We start from the raw sequence: 20,340 nt of genomic DNA, 5'->3' as shown, positions 1-20,340 counted from the left end.
AGCTAATCAGCATGCAGATCCATCTTACTGGACAGGGTGGGCAAACCAATGCCGAGAACAGACCAGCCTGAGTGGGGTCTACAGATAAATGACACCAATTGGACTATTAGTGGCTCTAGCTGCTGTAGTCTACCATTACAATTTTTGTCAAGACGTCTTGGTCACTTTTGAACAAACTTAGCATGGATTAATTTTTGATACAAATAAATCTTTTAAATAAATGTCACCAGAGAAAAATGCTTCTTTCTCCACTAACAATAAGCGATTTTCCTCCCGATCTCTCCCTTATAAGCGTTTCACTAAACCTCAAATCTCTACTTGATATTTCTAATAAGACTGACTCACTGAAGTAACAAAATACATGGGGCCATAAAGGTCTGAAGAAGGGAAGGGGAGGTGGAATTTGCCTCAAAATCAGCACTAAATCACGCCATGTGAATATACCCTAATGCCTCGTTCCCATCTGCGTTTGGTAATCCATTCGGGGAGTCCACATGCAGATCCCCCGGATTACCGAACGCACTGGCAAGTGGTGTGCAGTGAAAGCACATGACCCCATACACTATAATGGGGTCTGTGTGCTTTCCGCGTGCTGCCTGCACGAATCATGTGGACATGAAAGTAAATCATGAAGTACTTTTCTGTCCGCATGTTCTGTTACCAAACACAAATGGGAACGAGGCATTAGATGGCCTGATAATTGCTTGTAACATTATTATGTCTAATAGGGCTCTTAGGTAGCAGAGTCATTTGGTATTCTCTATGTATACTGCAAGGGAGACATCATAGCAGCTAGTCTTCAGCCACCAACAACTGAGAATTATGGAAAATTGCTAAAAATGTAGGCTACACGTCATATAATGTTGAGAAATAGTTTTACCCCTCGTGGACACACAAGGCACCCTGAAAAGACATCTAAAAATTTAGGCAAACAATAAAATATAACCACTACTTAAAAGTCTCCCTCTATTTCAGGGGATTTAAACATTTCCAGACCCTTCTATGCAAGAAGAGAGAAAGCAAATGTTTACATATCGCTGTGCTCACACAATGTCACTCTCTGAACACGCTCGCTGTCACCAAGTCTAAGCTCGCCCACATCTTTTCTTCCAACACAAAATCTTTAATTAGTTCACGTATAACAGGTGCCATCTCTCTTGTGTTACTGTCACTCAATGACATTTGCAGTCTTAGCACTGATAAAGGTAGGAACAGCCACATATTTGAAATGACAGCAGCTCATTGGCATCGTGTCATATCTATTAAAGGGGAACTATCACCTACTAGTGCATTTTGTTGGATGTGGAGTCATGTAGTCTAGTACTATAAGGAACGTACTGTAAATCTCTTTGTGGGATCTGTGTATGGATACAAGTGGCCTTTAAAGATTCTGCTACCTGCCATGCCCCTTAGGAACACAAAGTTTCTACATTATACTACTTTCTTCTGAGTTCATTTCAGACATAGAGATTTCTTAATATTATAATTTTAAGCTATTGTATTTTTGAAGACCAGCTTTCTCCATAAGTCCGGATTTCGAATCATTATGTCATTGGAGCTACTGTTTTAATTCTGCTTATTTCTTTAATCCTAGTAATTTTAAAGAGGGCCTGGCACCAAGTAGGAAATACTAAATAAAATATATAATTTGATTCTTGATGTTGCCAAGAAGAATTTGGCATTTTTCTTTTTAAAATCCGTCCACCCTTTCAAAAGATATGGCCGCTGGAAGATTATATGTATTCTAGTTACGATACTCCGTGTGGGCAGGAACCTTTTATTTTCTCATAGAAAAATATAAGGTTACCGCCCACTTGGTACATCAGACCTAGTCTACATATAGTCTTACAGGGGCCATATCTTTTGAATGGGTGAACAGATTTTTTATTTTTTTTTTAAAAAAAAGCTAAATTGATCACGGGAACGTCAAGAATCAATTTATGTATTTTATTTAGCATCTTCTACTTGGTGACAGGTCCTCTTTAGGGGGAGTCTGTCACCAGGGATGAGCACATACAAGTAGACACACTGCTAGACAGATTAGAGTTATCTAAATGCAATGGCTTTTTTTAATTTCCCAGTTTATGCCCCTGGTGCAGAGATAACTTTATGAATGCAATTAAGAAAATGAGCGGTCTGAAGCACAGAGGGAGTCTCTACTGCTCCAAGCTGCTCACACCGGCTACACAAGAGCGTAATTTAAGGGGGTGCATTCACATTATGGCTCAGGAGCCATAGGGGACCCATAAGCACTGACATCAGTATTGAGATTGCAAATTCCATCTGGCATATAAACCCAGGAGACCCACAGATTACCCTAACCACAATAAGGTTGAGTAAACTCCTTAGCACCCATAACCATCACTATCAAGAATTCGCTGTAGGGATGAGGTAGGGGGCCCCGGACAAAAGATTGCACCCGGGCCCACAATACTTTAATTATGCCACTGTGGCTACAGTATTATCGGCTACCTTGCTGCTGCTGTGTGAGAATCAGGGGTGTAACTACTGGGGTAACTGTCACAGGGCCCGAGACATTAGGGGACCCGATAGGTCCAGGATGATTTTTTTTTTTTTATAGGCCGTTACCTGCTGGAGTAACCCCAGCAGGTAACGGGCCCTATTTTCTCACCAATCCTCGCTTGTGCTGATAGCTGTCAGCACTTCCCCTTCTGTGGAGACAGCTGTGAGCAGGAGCCGGGATCGGTAAGAGAGACCGTGGGCCTGTTAACCCCACAAATACTGATATCATTATATTTGGGGGGGGTCTTTTCAGAACCCTAAGTATAATGATTGGAGGGCTAGGAAAGGTGAGGGAACATAAAAAGCACTGTTACTTACCTCTCCTCCACTTCAGGAGGCTTTGGGCCTACTTACTGACGTCCCAGACATCACGTGCACTGGGCCTGCATTATTATGAGTCGTGACTAAAGTCCGGCTCACGTGATGTCTTGTCCATCAGTGAAGATGGCCGATATCTGTGGGGAGTGCACCGGAGCCCAGAGGAGGTAAGTAACAGTGTTTTTTATGTTTGTATCCCCCCCTAGGTCTCCGATCATTATACTCTGGGGTTTGAAAAGAAAATAATTGTTCATGAGTGGTTCACAATGAGTCATAATACTTTGTGAAGGGGCGACTGTGGGGCATAATACTATGCGCAGGGGCCACTATGGGGTATAATACTGTGTGCAGGGGCCACTATGGGGCATAATACTGTTTGTAGAAGCCACTATGGGGCATAATATTGTGAGAAGGGGCCACTATGGGGCATAATACTGTGTGCAGGGGCCACTATGGGGAATAATAGTGTGTGCAGGAATGTGGTTTGTGCGTGCACACAGGGAAGGGGGGTTGGCTCGGTCATGGTTGGGGGGGGGGAGCATGTCAAATGTTTACCTTGGGGCCCAGCCATTCCTAGTTAGCCACTGTTGAGAGTGGCAGGGTCAGGCAGAGATGTTGAAGTCTAATTTGACTCTGTGTTCTCAAAGTTGTGCCACACTATTTTGCATGCGCAGGGCCGCTCATTACACATCACACTGAAGTAGTTTTATTGCGCATGCTTTATATTGCGAACCATAGTGCGACTACTAAAATACAGGGCCAAACGAGACGTCAACATCTCTGCCTTGCTCAGTCACTCTTGCATAGCAATGGCAAGGCAGCCAGTCATGAGGTAGTGGGCAGGAGCAGTCTGGTGCACCAGTGACGCCCTCAGTGCTCCAGACTGATCATTTGCATCACCATATTTATAAAGTTATCTTTGCAACAGAGGCCTGGATTTAGAGAAATGAAAAAAGCCATTGCATTGAGGTGATCATTTTCTATCTAGCATTGTGTATGTGCTCATCCCTGCTGACAGACTCCCTTCAATTAACGTATATACATGTAATTGACTCCTATACAGATTTTTTTTAAAAAAATATTTTTTTAATTCTTAAAGAATCACATTTACAAGCTCTCCGAGTCAGCTACATTCAGTCTAGTCAGCTTGTAAATCCAATATATCATCTGATATAATACTATACCATGGGGAAGCAGGAGGGTAAAGGGGTTTTTTAGGGGTTGAATAATAATAACCTATCCAAAGGATATGTCGACAGTATATGATCAATGGTGGACTAATACCTAAGACCCACTCAGATCAGTAACACTAACAGTGCTTTTGCTTCACAGGCAGTGACATCATGTACATTCATCACATGTCCTATGAGTAATGTCAGTGGCTGGTGACCCCCAACCAATCCCTGGTTTCTGTATTGTAGATACATAATGCACCCTCACAGCTCACCCTTTCCAGCTTGCTAATGTATTGCTGTACAGTGTACCTGTCCATGGTTGACGCTTGCTGTGTATCAGACCCCAGCTTGTATTTCTGACCATGTTCCTTGTCTACTACGTAAGCTATAAACCCTCTTCTGACCCAGTCTTTTCCCAACTAACGTTTCTCAGCTGCTTGCCCTGACTGTCTGCCTGTATCTGACCACTGGTGCTTCATGTCAATGTCTCTTGGCCCTTGTTCAGCCATCACCTACTCAGAAACTACTCCAAGAGGTAGCAACCTAGTGTACAGTGAAGTATAGTTTCCTATACTGGGGTTAAAGGGTAGAAAGAGGGGAGTTCCCTTAAATTTTAAATGACATGCTTGAAAAGTGTCCCAAACTAGTCAGAGACACACTGGGGCAGATTTAGACTGGCCTTTCATATGCCAGACCAAAAGTCTGTGAGTTATAATGAATAGTTTGGGCTGAAGTGTCCCCGACCCGCTTCACCCACATTCGCTGAATGTGGCGAGTGAGGGAAAGCATGAGGGTTGGGACAAATGTTTGGAACAAGAAAAGGCCTTATGCCAAATGTGTCATAAAAAGTGCCGTAAAGGAATTGATAAATTCCCATAATGTGTCCATACCCACTGGGTATATCACAGTGTGCAGCGCCTCTATTCAAATGAATAGCAATACCAAGCACGACCACTATACAATATATGACCTGTGCTTGGTACTCAGTGAAGAGGCATCATTAAAAAGCTATTCAGTGGAAGTCTCCCCCACCCCCACTCATTTGATACTGATGAACTATCCTAAATATGGGAGGTGGGGCTGGGAAGCGGTTACTGTTGCACTTTATAGCTCAATAGTTGTCCATGTTTAACCCATTTATGCCGGAGGTTGTATTGTATTTGACTTCCAATAATGGAACCCTAGGCATAAATGGGTTAAAGACAATAACAATATAAAGTAAGAAAATAGTAAAGAAGAGAAAGACCTGCATTAAAGATCACAAGAACTGTAACACTGTGGTCAGAGCTTACCAAGTGTCATTTAAAAGAATTGACCAGAATTGAACATTTTAATTTCTAAGCAGAGGCATAACTGGAGCTTCTAGACCCCCATGCAGATTTACATTAAATTTACAGTTCTGACACCTCTGGTAGAGGGACTTGTAGCCACCTGAAGTGTTCATTCCAAGATGCAACTGCAATTTCTATACTGCATATATGTATGTGTGTAAAATGCGTATGGCGAGCTCACAAAACAGGGAGAGTAAATACTGAAGTCATAGGAAAAAGTCACGATACTAGTGATGTGACAGAAGAGCGGTAATAAACGTTATGATGTCACAGCCAATAGCTAGGGCTGACAGTGATGTCATAACACATAGATAGACAGATGGAAAGGTGTATAAACATTGCATAATAAAACAGGGAAAATGTGTATATTGAAGTAAATGATTGTCACAAGGAGCAATATATACATGGTGATAATGTAAAAAGATCACCCATATAGTTATGTCAGAGTACAGGTATAATAATAACCTGTGATATCACTGTATAGTGATATCAAACACTGGTATTCCAAAATGTGGAAAAGTAGAACCTTGGTTTAACAACTTTACCACATCCTGACCCCGGATTCTGACTTTTACCTACACCTGTTACTTTAGTGATTTCACCTTCTCTTGCACCATTCTGATCGGAGGTTCAAAATTTGGGGCAAGCAGCTTGAGTCAATTAACCCTTGCTGTCAGGTGTCAACAGTTCAGCTTCTCTGATACCTATGTATGCCACAAAGAATGGCTGTGGTGTTGAAGGCCAAAGGAGGCCCAACACACTACTAGGTACAGTGTATCGGCTCAGCTCCTCCAGCTCTATAACATGCTGTCCACAGACTGGACTACTTGTTGAACATGACAGGGTCCCTTCCCATTCAGCTCTAACAGAAGTTGGTCCTAAAATTCTCTTGGTGTCTCCATATGCCCTGATAGGGCAAATGGAATGGGGATTATAAAACAGATAATTCAACCCTTTAGATTTCTGATTTTTCTAGAGTTTAGTGCTGTGAATTTAACACACTCTGTAGACCCCATCTCAGCAGGTCTCCATTATTTTCACAGCAAAAGCATTGCAGTTTACAATGGTATTTTTGTCATACAAGAAAACCCATCACCCCTTGTTACAAAACTGATCCATAAAAACTATCATGGCTCCAAGGTTACCATCTTGTAAAAGTTAAAACAACATTTAGGTTGTTTGAGATCAGAAAAAAAAACCCCTGTCTTAACTCTCCAGAAACAGAACCTATTGTCTTTTCCCTATGTTATATATTTATAAAGTCAATGAATCGAGTTATGCAGACTTGTTTAGCAGAGCCCTTAAAGGGATATCCCAGGACTTTTTAATTGACGACTCATCTTTAGGATAGGTCACAGATTGTAGATCGGAGGGATACGGCAGCCATATCCCCCATGGATCAGCTGACTGAAGGGGCAGTGGTGCTCCCTGAATGCCACTTCCACTTCACAGTCCATGTACAGTCATGCTCATTGGTCACAAGGCCTGACTGCAGCTCAGTCCCATTCAAATTAATGGTCCGAGTCCTATAACAAGCACAGCCTATGTACAAATGTATAGCCTATTCAAACAGTTTATCGCTAGTGACCTGGGTGTCGGACCCCTGCCGATTTGTAACTGATGATCTATTCTAAGGATAGGCGATCCTTTAAGGCTGGGGCCCCACAGCTTTTTTGTTGCAGATTTTGCTGCATTTTTTCTTTAGGGAAAGCCAAGAATGGCTATAAAGGGAATAGGAAATATATAGGAAGTTCTTAGACTTCTACTTTCTGCTTAATTCACTGCACTTTAGCTCAAAAAACTGCAGCAAAATCTGCAATAAGAACAAAAAAAAAGCTGCATTCCTGCAACGTGGGGCCTCAGCCAAAAAAATGGTGAATAAATAGATCAGATTCAAATACTTTTAAGAAAAAATGGCTTTTCATATAATAGGGCACAAGGATATTGGTATTTCAGTAGAGTCAGTAGAGTCGAGTATACACTCACCGGCCACTTTATTAGGTACACCTGTCCAACTGCTCGTTAACACTTAATTTCTAATCAGCCAATCACATGGCGGCAACTCAGTGCATTTAGGCATGTAGACATGGTCAAGACAATCTCCTGCAGTTCAAACCGAGCATCAGTATGGGGAAGAAAGGTGATTTGAGTGCCTTTGAACGTGGCATGGTTGTTGGTGCCAGAAGGGCTGGTCTGAGTATTTCAGAAACTGCTGATCTACTGGGATTTTCACGCACAACCATCTCTAGCGTTTACAGAGAATGGTTCGAAAAATAAAAAACATCCAGTGAGCGGCAGTTCTGTGGGCGGGAATGCATTGTTGATGCCAGAGGTCAGAGGAGAATGGCCAGACTGGTTCGTGCTGATAGAAAGGCAACAGTGACTCAAATAGCCACCCGTTACAAGCAAGGTAGCCAGAAGAGCATCTCTGAACGCACAGTACGTCGAACTTTGAGGCAGATGGGCTACAGCAGCAGAAGACCACACCGGGTGCCACTCCTTTCAGCTAAGAACAGGAAACTGAGGCTACAATTTGCACAAGCTCATCGATATTGGACAATTGAAGATTGGAAAAACGTTGCCTGGTCTGATGAGTCTCGATTTCTGCTGCGACATTCGGATGGTAGGGTCAGAATTTGGCGTCAACAACATGAAAGCATGGATCCATCCTGCCTTGTATCAACGGTTCAGGCTGGTGGTGGAGGTGTCATGGTGTGGGGAATATTTTCTTGGCACTCTTTGGGCCCCTTGGTACCAAATGAGCATCGTTGCAACGCCAAAGCCTACCTGAGTATTGTTGCTGACCATGTCCATCCCTTTATGACCACAATGTACCCAACATCTGATGGCTACTTTCAGCAGGATAATGCAATGCCATGTCATAAAGCTGGAATCATCTCAGACTGGTTTCTTGAACATGACAATGAGTTCACTGTACTCCAATGGCCTCCACAGTCACCAGATCTCAATCCAATAGAGCATCTTTGGGATGTGGTGGAACGGGAGATTCGCATCATGGATGTGCAGCCGACAAATCTGCGGCAACTGTGTGATGCCATCATGTCAATATGGACCAAAATCTCTGAGGAATGCTTCCAGCACCTTGTTGAATCTATGCCACGAAGAATTGAGGCAGTTCTGAAGGCAAAAGGGGGTCCAACCCGTTACTAGCATGGTGTACCTAATAAAGTGGCCGGTGAGTGTATAGTACTAGTCAATCGTAAATAATATTGTTCAATCTAATACCAACATAATAAAAAGCTACACAATCCTATATTATGTTGTATTCTTATTGTTTCTGCTCTTTGACATGACATAGAGCCTTCTGAATTTTTCCCTATACAACGTCACTTGAATGGGACTGAGTTATAAATCTCTGCGCAGCTCTAAACCAATCCAGGCAGTGTGCGGAGAAAATTCCCAATATGGGCCACTTGTGTTCAGTGGGTACACCAAAAATTATACCACTGAACACCAAACGATGGCATATCTTACCAATAGTTGGGGAAACTCTGTTAAAGAGGTTGTCCACGGTTAAAAATATAGCCAAGACTAGGCAATGTTGTAACGTGAAAAAATAATCTATACTCACCGATCCAGTCTGTCACTCCTGCAGCGATGACGTCACATACATAATACACATGACCACTGTCGGCAATCATTGGCCTCAATGCTCACATGCTGTACAAGTGCACTTGACCGCTTAAGACAGTGACTGGCAGCAGTAGTCACACGTATCATGTATGACATACATTGTATGCGACTTCACAGATGTGACTGAACAGATGAGTATCTGTTAATTTCTTAATTTATACCATTACCTACACAGCTCTGTTTCCTAAAGTCCAAGACAGCCTCCCGTAAGTTGATCCATGTCCCTTTTGGGTATGTTTCCATATTCTATTATTGCACCTTGTAATGGAACTGCATGGCCGATACTGATCTTAGAGCAGTATGTGTGTCTTCCTGAATTCTCTCTAGGAAAAATAAATAAATACATCTTGCCTTCCTATATTACCTCTTCACGAGGAACATACAATCTCAGGATTGAATCAACTTAAGGCTTTATGCATGCGACAGCTCAGTTTTTGATGGACCATTTTTGGCCTTATTCATGTGAGGGACAATTTTTAAACTACTGTCACACGGCTGTTTAAAACCCACAAAAGTCTATGGGTGTATTCACTTGTCTATTTTTGTATTCAACAAATGTTAATTTAATGGCTGTGTAAAACGGTCTATAAAAAAAACCGACCTGTAAATATACCCATTCACTATCATTTTTAAAAAGTCCGTCCTACAGCTGTATTTCACTGTTGTGTGAGCGAGGCCTAAATTTGTCAGTAACCCACTGTAGTGATATTTACCTCATATTAAACTAATGCGCTATACATTTTATTGTGGGCAAAACTCACTTAAGAGATAGTGAAGTAAATGACTGAACATTACAGTACCACAATACAGAATCTCAGCACTGTCTGGAATCTCTTGTTCTGCCAACATACAGTACACGTAATAATTAAAGGTGGAAGAAATCCTTAATGTGTATTGCCGTCTTAATAACCATGAATGTCTCTGGGTCTATTCACATGTCAGGTTTTTTCACAGCTGTTTAAAAAAAAAAAAAAAAAAAAAAAGCAAACTCTTTGCCAGTTTTGACAGAAATAAAGAGAGCTTTGTAAACAGAACCATATATGGGTTTTAAACCGTTCATGTGACATGGCACTATTATGTAAATAAGGACTAAAACTATTCACAGAACCTGCAACTAAATATAACCAGTAAACCTCCTAGTGTGTATTAGATTTTTTTTTGTCCGACGTTGGGGTAAAGAATTGACTGGGCATAATGAATATCAACATGTCTGATCATTTTGTTTCCAAGCAGCCATCAGAGGAGTCTAGCAGCTTATTCCCTTCTCTCTACTTAGAACACATGCATACCTGCATAGGTAAGGTAGGGTTTATTGAAAGCGTATTGGCATCTTAACTTTCCTTTTCGTTCTTGGCTTTGTTAGTTATTGTCACTGCATGAATGGACAGTACAAGTCATTCCAACACATTGAGCCCTATTGATCTTTCTACACTCAGACATCATTTTTTCTAGCGTAACAAAAATGACCTGAATAAATGTGAATGGCTATCCTAGCGAGCAGTGTGTGATGATGGGGGTGCTGCTATTTTAATGAAGGTTGCATTACCTAGGCCAAACATCTGCTGCTGTTAATCATGGCTGTGTTGGAGAAGGAAGAGGAATAGAGTCCCCAGGAGCTCTGCCCTTTCCTATACGACCACTGCAGCTGTTGTGTACTCTAATCTACAGTGCAAATCACATTGGGCTAAATATAATCGGCAGGGTCATTTTACACAGCCCGCTATAAAGTCACTCTTTATTAAAATAAAAGAGAAGACCAGATATATTTTTGGTGATAATCACATTAAATAATATTACTAACAAGTAGCAAATGCAGTCAAGGGTAAGGAGTTTTTTCCCCCCCGCACAGTGTGCCAGGGAAATGCTCCAAACACATTACAGTGTATTTATATAGTGGGTTTCTAAGTAAGCTTACAGTACTATTCCCGTATCAGCTAACAAGTGTACACCAGCAGAATTAAACATGATATCGGTTAAATAGTATTAGATTTTCTTCTAGGGTAAGATGTCGTAATAAAACCACACAGATTTTTTAATATTTACCTAGAAATCTGAGTGAGTGTCCAGCCCTGGCTGTCTCCTCTTAATGGATATTGTCCAAGGGGAAAAGTAGTTGAAATGATACAATCCTGATTCAATTGAAGCACTTATCCAAGAGGACAAGATGTGTTATCCTGATATTTCAGGGAAAATGATTGTATGTAGCTGAGTCAACCTGTCACCACTGAAGAAGCTGCATTTGTCAGTGGCAGGTCCTGTGTTATTTTGGGCACTCCACACCATGTGCCTACAAAGCAATTCACCTCATTGGACAAGAAAACTCCAGGCGAGTGCCTGTCATTCCTGCAATAGCTTGTTTTAGTTGAGAAATACGCTGTCTGCTTCATTTCCTAAACATTTACTTCCACAAATGCTAATTCATTACTTCCACAACGAGTATTACAAGGAGGTGGGGGTGGGGGGTGGATTGTGCACTTTAGACATTACGCCAGAACTATAAAAAATATTCAGACATAACACAGAATGTATCTTTTGTGCATTCATACTGTATTTATATGTCAGCTACTTGTAGGATGGCAATATACCCATTTCTCACTGAAAACTACCTATATAGTATTCTAAGTAAAAGTACAACTGTGTATTAAACATAGTAATACTTGTATTATCCCCAAAGTCCCTATAATAATGATACACCCTCTCTCTCCTAGTATTTACTGTGCCCCTTTGCTTAGCCTAGTAGTCATAGCAGTACCTCCGTAGTCCCCAAGTAGTACAGCAGTGTCCTCTAACACAGGATAAGTTTTATACCATTAACTTTAAGCACACTTTTTCAGTTGTTTGTAGCTACTTCTGTTGCAGAGATATTGGTGCTATTAATTTTGGTTGCCGATATCACTGTACTGTTAGGTAGGGGGTCTTTACAGTCCAGCATTATCACTTTATAGTACAACACAAGTAGTGTCAGGTGGGAGTTCTTCAACGACCAGAAAAGATGCTGAGTTGTAAAGACAACCTCCCCACCTCAAGCATACAGAGATATTGTTATCCAAATCCAATTTCACCACCATCTCTGCATCTCGGAAATGCCATAGCACAGTAGCCATAGCACCGCCTCCTTCCCAGAGCAGTCACAGCAGGGGCCCCCAGTTTCTCCATCTAGTCACAGCAATGCCCCATATGGCACACTAAGGTTTGAAATTCCCTATTATGCCTAGCTGGACCACCACCCCATGATGTACACCATCTTAGAGTGTGAGTAGCTTATTAACATTTCCATTTTCTTTACCTACAATGATCTTAGCAAATACAGATTACCACTGTGTGATCTCTTTGCCTTATCGGACTAGTTTGTAATTTCCTTTGCACATGCCCTCCAAGCACAGTTACCCATAGACACATGTCTACCATACCCTGAGGTGAACCGAACCTTGTGTGCAGATTTTCAGTTTGTTGCAAAGTTGAGTTTCACATGTAGCATGGATGCATTAACGCTAAGAAGAGCTGCAAAGAAGTGAACTGGAAAGTAGACAACAAATACTAGACAAAAAAAGACATGGGCACCAGACCTTCACTTCAGGATCAGCAACACAAAACTATTTAAAATTATTTTTTTCCAGTCATTACATTGTCTGAAAGACCAAACCCCATAGTAATAGTTGTCTACTCACAGTGACTTTACTTTTCCTGCTTTCACCTTCTTCAGTAAGTCCTAGGATCACAGTGTGACCTCTTTTTTTCTAGCATGAGTTGCTGTGTGCACAGGAGACCTGCAGACACCAATTGGATCTACCATGTAACTCCGATCAAAGTCTCCCCCTGTTCTGCCTTATCTCTTCTGTTAAAACACCCCCCTTCTCATCCATTACCTCTCACATATTCTGCTCCCTGTAGCCCCCTTCTCTCACATACTTCACATAGCTTCCCAGTCGCTGTCATGGGAAGAATATGCAAATCTGACTTCCATGATGTAATTAGGAAGCCAGTGCCTCAAGAATGAACACCAATAGAGGGCGATCACTGAGAATGTGCAAGTCTATCTTCCATGATGTAATTAGGAAGACAGAGTCTCAGTCATGCAACCCAATAGAGGGAGCTCCCTTTAACATCATGCTGACCTTCCCAGAGGCCTTTGTTTGCAATGATGTTGGGATTTTACCAGGTACAGTCTTGCAGCCAAGGACAGCTGTTTCGATGTTCTTGCATCTCATCAGCTTGGTGCAGAGAGGACTGACCTGGCAGAGGTGAGAGGCTTAGACAGGGTTGAGGGGATATTGTCACTCCATAGGCAGAGAACCACCATTTAAATGTGTGTGGAGTCTTAGTAAGCCATGAGCGCTCCACTGTGCAACCTAAATGGTTGCATCCATGGGGATGTCAAGGACTACCCCATGTCCAAGGTCACAATAGAGACTATATTATGATCTGTTTATTATGAAGTGGATGTTGTAAAAAACCTTATGTGATTTTGGGACGTGATTTCCCTTTGTTCTGGGATTTGTAGGGAAAAGGTACAACCACACAGCCAAAGGTGGAAACCCCGTCTACGTCCAAAGTGCATGAGGAGGGCGACACCTTTCCGTTACAGGTCCTAGCTGGAGAGGAGGATGATGCCTCTGCCCCAGCTCCTGAGCCTAATATATCTGAATTAGAGGTCTCACGGGATAATTTTGGTACTGCACAATTGAGAGATCCCACTCTTGCTAATGCTTGTGATAATGTGACAGTTGTTAACAATGTGCCTCAGGAACCTGATGCTGACCACCAATTCCCACATTTTTCTATGAATAATGACCTCTTGTATTGGGTTGCAAAAAGTAATGGGGAAATTGTGGAGCAGCTTCTTGTACCAAAGCCATAACGCCATGTGGTACTTGATATGGCCCATAATCAAGTGCTTGGAGGACACCTAAGGGCGGAGAAAACACAGGAGAGGATTCTCCAAAGTTTTTATTGGCCAGGCGTGTACAGGGTAGTGAAGGACTACTGTGCGTCCTGTCCTACGTGTCAGGTACATGCCCCTGCCCCACATTTCCGTAGTCCCTTGGTTCCCCTGCCCATCATTGAAGTGCCTTTTGAAAGGATTGGTATGGACTTGGTAGGTCCAATAGTCAAGTCAGCTATAGGTCACCAATATATTCTGGTTGTCTTAGATTACACTACTCGCTATCCTGGGCGGTTCCCTTGCGTAATAAGACATCAAAGAGTATTGCCCATGAGTTATTCTATATGTTTTCAAGAACAGGCATACCTAAAGAGATACTGACTGACCAAGGCATGCCCTTCATGTCAAAGGTGATGGAAGAGCTATGCAAGCTGTTTAAAATTACCCACATACGGACCTCTGTGTATCACCCTCAGACAGATGGGTTAGTTGGACTTTAATAAGACTCTCAAGCATATGCTTAAAGACTATGACTAAGAACAACACAGTTCGAACCGCGTCAGTATTGGACAACTATGTGTTACGTTTGAATTATCCCATTGGAGTGTATGTCCTTTTAAAATGATGATTTAAATAAAGAAAAGAAATCGTTTTATTCAGAAGAAAGTCTGCTTGATTCTCCTTCTGCGTTTTTGTCGAATATGCTTAAAAAGGTGGTAGAAAAAGATGGTCGTGACTGGGATTGCCTGCTGCCATACCTGATGTTCTCTATTAGAGAGGTTCCACAAGCGTCTACAGGATTTTCCCCTTTTGAATTAGTCTATGGTAGACACCCCAGGGGTTTACTAGATATAGCCAAAGAAACCTGGGAAACTGAGTCTTCCCCATACCGTAGTGTCATAGCATGTAGCTCAAATGCAGGATCGCATTTCAACAGTCATGCCAATTGTAAAAGAGCATCTGCAAAGAGCACAAGAGGCCCAAAGCAGAATTTACAATCGTTCTGCCAGAGTCCGAGAGTTTAACCCAGGGGACAGAGTCCTTATTTTAGTGCCTACTGTGGAGAGCAAGTTCTTAGCGAAATGGCAAGGCCCATATGAAATTGTGGAAAAAGTAGGGTCAGTCAACTATAAGGTTCACCAACTAGGGAAAAGGAAGCCTTTTCAAATCTACCACATGAATTTGATTAAGTCCTGGAACCAGAGGGAATCCTTGGTGGCCTCAAATACAGAGGTGGGTGATTCGTTGCCACCAATCCCTCCAGTCCGTGTGAATGAGACCCTCTCAGTGCCCCAACAACAGGAGGCAAGAGTTCCTGCAGAAAAATAGATGCAAGTTCTCTGATCTACCAGGGCGTACACACCTGATAGAGCACCATGTAGAGACAGAACCTGGGAGGAAAGTAAACCTCAAACCCTACAGAATACCAGAGGCACGTAGGGAGGTAGTATCAGCTGAGGTTAAACGTATGCTAGAGTTAGGTGTAATTGAGGAATCCAAAAGTGAGTGGTCTAACCCAATTGTATTGATACCAAAGCCCAATGGTACTTGGCGGTTCTGCAATGATTTTAGAAAATTGAATGAGATTTCCAAGTTTGACGTTTATCCCATGCCCAGGGTTGATGAGCTGATTGAGAAGTTGAGTAATGCCAGATACATAACCACACTGGACCTGACAAAAGGTTACTGGCAAATACCTTTGTCTAAAGAAGCCAAGGAGAAAACTGCCTTTGTTGTTCCGGAAGGTCTGTTCCAGTACAGGGTTATGCCATTTGGTTTGCATGGAGCTCCTGCTACCTTTCAGAGGATGATGGACCAGATCTTGCGGCCACATCGTGATTATGCAGCAGCTTACCTGGACAATGTGGTCATTCATAGCCCAGACTGGGGAAGTCACCTCTGTAAGGTGCAGGCAGTACTGGACTCCATAAGTGAGGCAGGCCTTACTATCAACCCTGAGAAATGTGCTTTAGGGCTGGAGGAAGCCTAGTACCTGGGCTATGTCATTGGCAAAGGGGTAATAAAGCGCCAAATCAATAAAGTGGAGGCAATACAGAACTGGCCAAGACCGCTACCCAAGAAGCAAGTCAGGGCATTTCTTGGCATTGCGGGCTACTATCGGAGGTTTGTGCCAAACTTTGCCTCTATTGCAGCTACTCTCACTGACCTGACAAAAGGTGGGAAGTCAGTGATGATCCACTGGACACCAGAGGCAGAGGAGGCGTTCCAGAGGTTAAAGCAAGTTCTATGCCAGCAGCCAGTGCTGATAGCCCCTGACTTTAGGAAGGAGTTCCTGGTGCAGACAGATGGCTCAAATGCAGGTCTAGGAGCAGTACGGTCCCAGGTTGTAAATGGTGAGGAGCATCCAGTAATGTACCTGAGCAGGAAGATGTCCCACACTGAGAAAAATTACGCCATTGTAGAGAGGGAATGTTTGGCCATTAAGTGGGCGCTGGATACTCTGAGGTATTACCTCCTGGGGAGAAAGTTTAAATTGATCACTGACCATGCTACCCTTACATGGATTAAAATCAATAGAATAAATTTCCTGCACTCAATTTAATGCTTCCAAAATGTGAATTTTTATTTACATAAAAATTCACAGTTTGGAAGCATTAAATTGAGTGCAGGAAATTTATTCTATTGTGTACAATGGCTATGAGAAGCCTTTTCCTGGCACTAGACACCTAGACCGAGTGACGGTACATTAATACTAACATGGATGAAAATCAATAAGGACAGAAATGCTAGGGTTACCCGATGGTTCCTGTCTCTGCAAAATTTTGTGTTTGATGTAGAACACAGACCAGGGAAATTATTGGGAATTCCCAACCCTCTGGTCTGGAGAAGAGGGGGGGGGATATGTAAGCCGAAGGCTGGTCAGGTAATGGAGGGGGTATACATCTCACTCAGGTGGGTGAGATGAGAAAACTCCAGGAATGTTTGTTCTCAGCAGACAACTTTCGTCTGCTGAGCATTTTAGTAAATGCTCAGTATTGGGCTGGATTTTTAGGAATGACAGGTAGGTTTGGTAGTGGGACCTGTCATTCCACCCCCCTCCAGTCCACACTTTGGGGATGTTGTTCCAGCAGCGACTCAGCTGCAGAGAGTCTCCTCATCAAGGAAGCATAAGAAGTCAGCTCCAGCAGCAACAATTTGGCAGAGCTTGGCTGGAGAGCAAACAGAGGGGTCATATTTTTGGAGCTGTGTCCTGAGTGATTCTATTGGCTTTTGGATTTCTGTTATTCTAGGTGAGGTAACCTATTCTATTTTTAGTTAGAGCCTAGCCGGGCAGGCATTTATTTTTGTAATGTTTCCTTTTGTTGCTGCACAGTTTTGTTTTGCGTGAAAATAAACTCTAACTTTGTTTTGGACTAAAAGAAACTGGACTTGTGCATCTATGCCACCCCACCTAGCAACCCCAGACCCTGACAATGGAAAGAATATGCAAATCTGAATTCCATGATGTAATTAGGAAGTCAGTGCCTCAGTCATGTACACCAACAGAGGGCGTTCACTGAGGATGTGCAAGTCTATCTTCCATGATCTAATTAGAAAGACAGAGCCTCAGTCATGCAACCCAATAGGTGGTGCTCCCTTTAACATCATGCCGACCTTCTCGGAGGCCTTTGTTTGCAATGATATTGGGATTTTACCAGGTAGTCTCTCAGCCAAGGACAGCTGTTTTGATGTTACTGCATCTCGGTCATGCACACCAATAGAGGGCGATCACTGAGGATGTGCAAGTCTATCTTCCATGATGTAATTAGGAAGACAGAGCCTCAGTCATGCAACCCAATAGGTGGCGCTCCCTTTAACATCATGCCTGACCTTCCCAGAGGCCTTTGTTTGCAATGATGTTGGGATTTACATCATGGAAGTCAGATTTACATATTCTTCCCATGTTCCCTTGCACAGTGGAGCGCTAATGGCTTAAGACTCCACACACCTAAATGGTGGTCTCTCCCTATGGAGTGACGATATCCCCCCAACCCCAGGAAAGACATAGTTAACCTGTACATCAATAATGCAACACCAGAAAATGCAGAGACTCCGGTGTGTTAGCTATGATAGGCTGGCAGTGCTTTCCATACCACACAGCTAGCGCTTCCAGAGCTGAGGAGCGCCACCTACTGAATCAACAACACACCTGATTTAAACCACTCCATTCTAGCTTCAACCATACAGTGACTTTTGGTGACATCACCCTCTAAGGTCCTGAATGATATATACTATTATGAGTTTTGCAGAAACAGAAGATACACACGGGTACAGGTACTAGACATGGGCGATAACATCAGCAATAGCAATCTTTGATGCAACTTTGATAAATACTTTCTATAACTAAAAATAACACTGGTGTCACTTTATTCTCAAGGGTTGGCACATAAATCAATAAACAGCGAGCAGATTTGTTCCCATATAACACATTGTATATTACTGTAAGGTACCATAAACACATAAATTCGGCAGAATATGGAGAACATACGATTTTGCTACAATGAGATTCCAAAAAATAAATGGCCAATTTTATTTCATATCGACTGATCAGAAGAAATAAAACTGTAGTCACAACGAACGGTAGATTTCAATAAATACCATGTGGGCAGTGCCTTGGACTGTGCAACCATGAAATGATCTATAAAATGCATACAATACAATACAATACAATACAATACAATACATGCCAAACTGGGTTGTAAACATATATGTCCCATATTGCCGAGGGTGGATATTACCAGATTGTAGTTTTGTCTGTGGGGATATCAATGGAGACTCAGGTCCTCCACAGCAAGAAGATGAAGTCAAACTACACCTGGCACAGCAGGGCATAAAGCATAACATATATTCCAATTAGAGAGCAAATAAAGGAAAGGAGAGAACATTAAGGAAGGGAAGAGGTCATAGGAGAAGGAGTATAAAAGGAGGCCTGAAAAGAGGGGGGGTAATAGAAGACTTTCCAGAGTTGCTATGCTTTCTGATGGGCACTGACATCTGGTCTAAGAGCCCCAACCAGGTCTTTCATCCCCAAAATGTGTGGGATCTCCTGGAGCCAGTCCGACTGAATGGGGATGACTGAACTGGCCGCATAAAACCAACCAGTTTGTGAATATGTTTATGAATCTTGCTATTAAAGATTGAAAGGAGGAGGGGGGCTGGGTCATTCACTAGGATCACCACAGTAAACTCCCTGATGACTCTGCAAACCTCATGCGAGAGCGGGAGGAGAGTGGAGCAATTCCACCAGACATGTAATGAGAAGCAAAGCCAGCAGAGATGAGGGGTCGTTGGGAACATGCTGTGGAAGACAAGAGGAGACCTAGAAAGGATTTTGAAGTTTGTTTCCTGTGCCTTACATGACATAAAAAAACTTATGGCAGGAGCAGAAGGGCACACATTGGGTAGAAAGGAGGTCCCAATCTGTTTCTCCCAGCCAGTGATATAAGCAGGTATAGAAGACTCCTAATCAGCCACGAACAGGTTATAGATAACAAAGATGGGTGTGGAGGCATTGTGTAGCTCACACTTAAGCGCTCAAACAGGTAGAGAGGTCAGTGTAGGTTATTCGCTATCTTCAGGGAGTTGAAAGTACTGCCAGTATATAACCTGAGAGCCTCATTCCTGGGGCACAAGCTCTGAGAAAGGGAGACAGGCGGTAGGGGACAACACTTTGAGGAACGTAAGAGGTGGATGGGAAGTAGTACGGGTCAGAAAGGTGGAATCTAGGACCGTTGGGAGGTCTAGGTTGCCTGAGATAGGAGTCATGGGGCCATTGTTGGTGAAGAGTCTAGTCATAGCGCGATATGAGTGACACACACCAACCACTTTTTTTCTTTTTACTAGACAGGTTTGTGAAATAAGAGCATGGGAATGCTAAGATGCTAATGCTAGAGTTATGGAAAACAGAGTATAAGGAGCATCTGCTTTTATGATTGCTCATTTCCAATACCAAATGTATATGAAGAATCCTGACAAGAATTGCAAGACACCCACACCTTCAAGGAGCTGAGATAAGCATGAGGAGGCTGAATTCAGGTAATGGCACTTAAGAATTCTGCTGACAGTCTAAAGGCTGTGCCTGCCATGGAGCTGGAATGTGCTCAAGTTTCAGGGAGGGTTGGAGAGGCACATTATTGCAGATCACTGTCTCAGCCAAGCACACAAGCAAGTGTTTCTGACTGTGCGTACCCGGTGGCTCAACATGCCATACTTACTACTATCTGGTAAAAAGAAATAGATAGCTCCTATAAACATGGCCAAAAGAACACGAAGCAGGTGCTGATGTGAACATCCAGACAATGTTTTATGAACTGAGCAAAACTGGTGGATCCAGTACATCAAGCTACACATGTAGGGCTGATTCTGAAAGATAGTTACTAAGCAAAGTGAATCTTACTTGCAGCTATTGGGCACCATATTTCATACAGACATCTATTTTGGCTACTGGTTCTTTGTT

General features: G+C 42.6%; 1 protein-coding gene across 2 annotated transcripts in view; it reads right to left on the bottom strand.

The window, feature by feature from the left end:
• MYPN (myopalladin) overlaps positions 1 to 20,340 on the bottom strand; it is a 123,745-nt gene that overhangs the window by 60,665 nt on the left and 42,740 nt on the right. Inside the window, exon 1 of one of the 2 annotated variants that reach the window (XM_075258160.1) lies at positions 11,045 to 11,249. The exons of the other annotated variant lie outside the window; for it this stretch is intronic. The gene's annotated coding sequence lies outside the window, so the exon portion shown is untranslated. Of the gene's footprint in view, positions 1 to 11,044; positions 11,250 to 20,340 lie in introns of those variants that run through there. 2 annotated transcript variants of the gene reach the window in all.

The sequence above is a fragment of the Leptodactylus fuscus genome, chromosome 10, assembly GCF_031893055.1.
Source record: "Leptodactylus fuscus isolate aLepFus1 chromosome 10, aLepFus1.hap2, whole genome shotgun sequence".
NCBI lineage: Eukaryota > Metazoa > Chordata > Amphibia > Anura > Leptodactylidae > Leptodactylus > Leptodactylus fuscus.
This window is presented reverse-complemented; position numbering and strand designations above follow the sequence as displayed.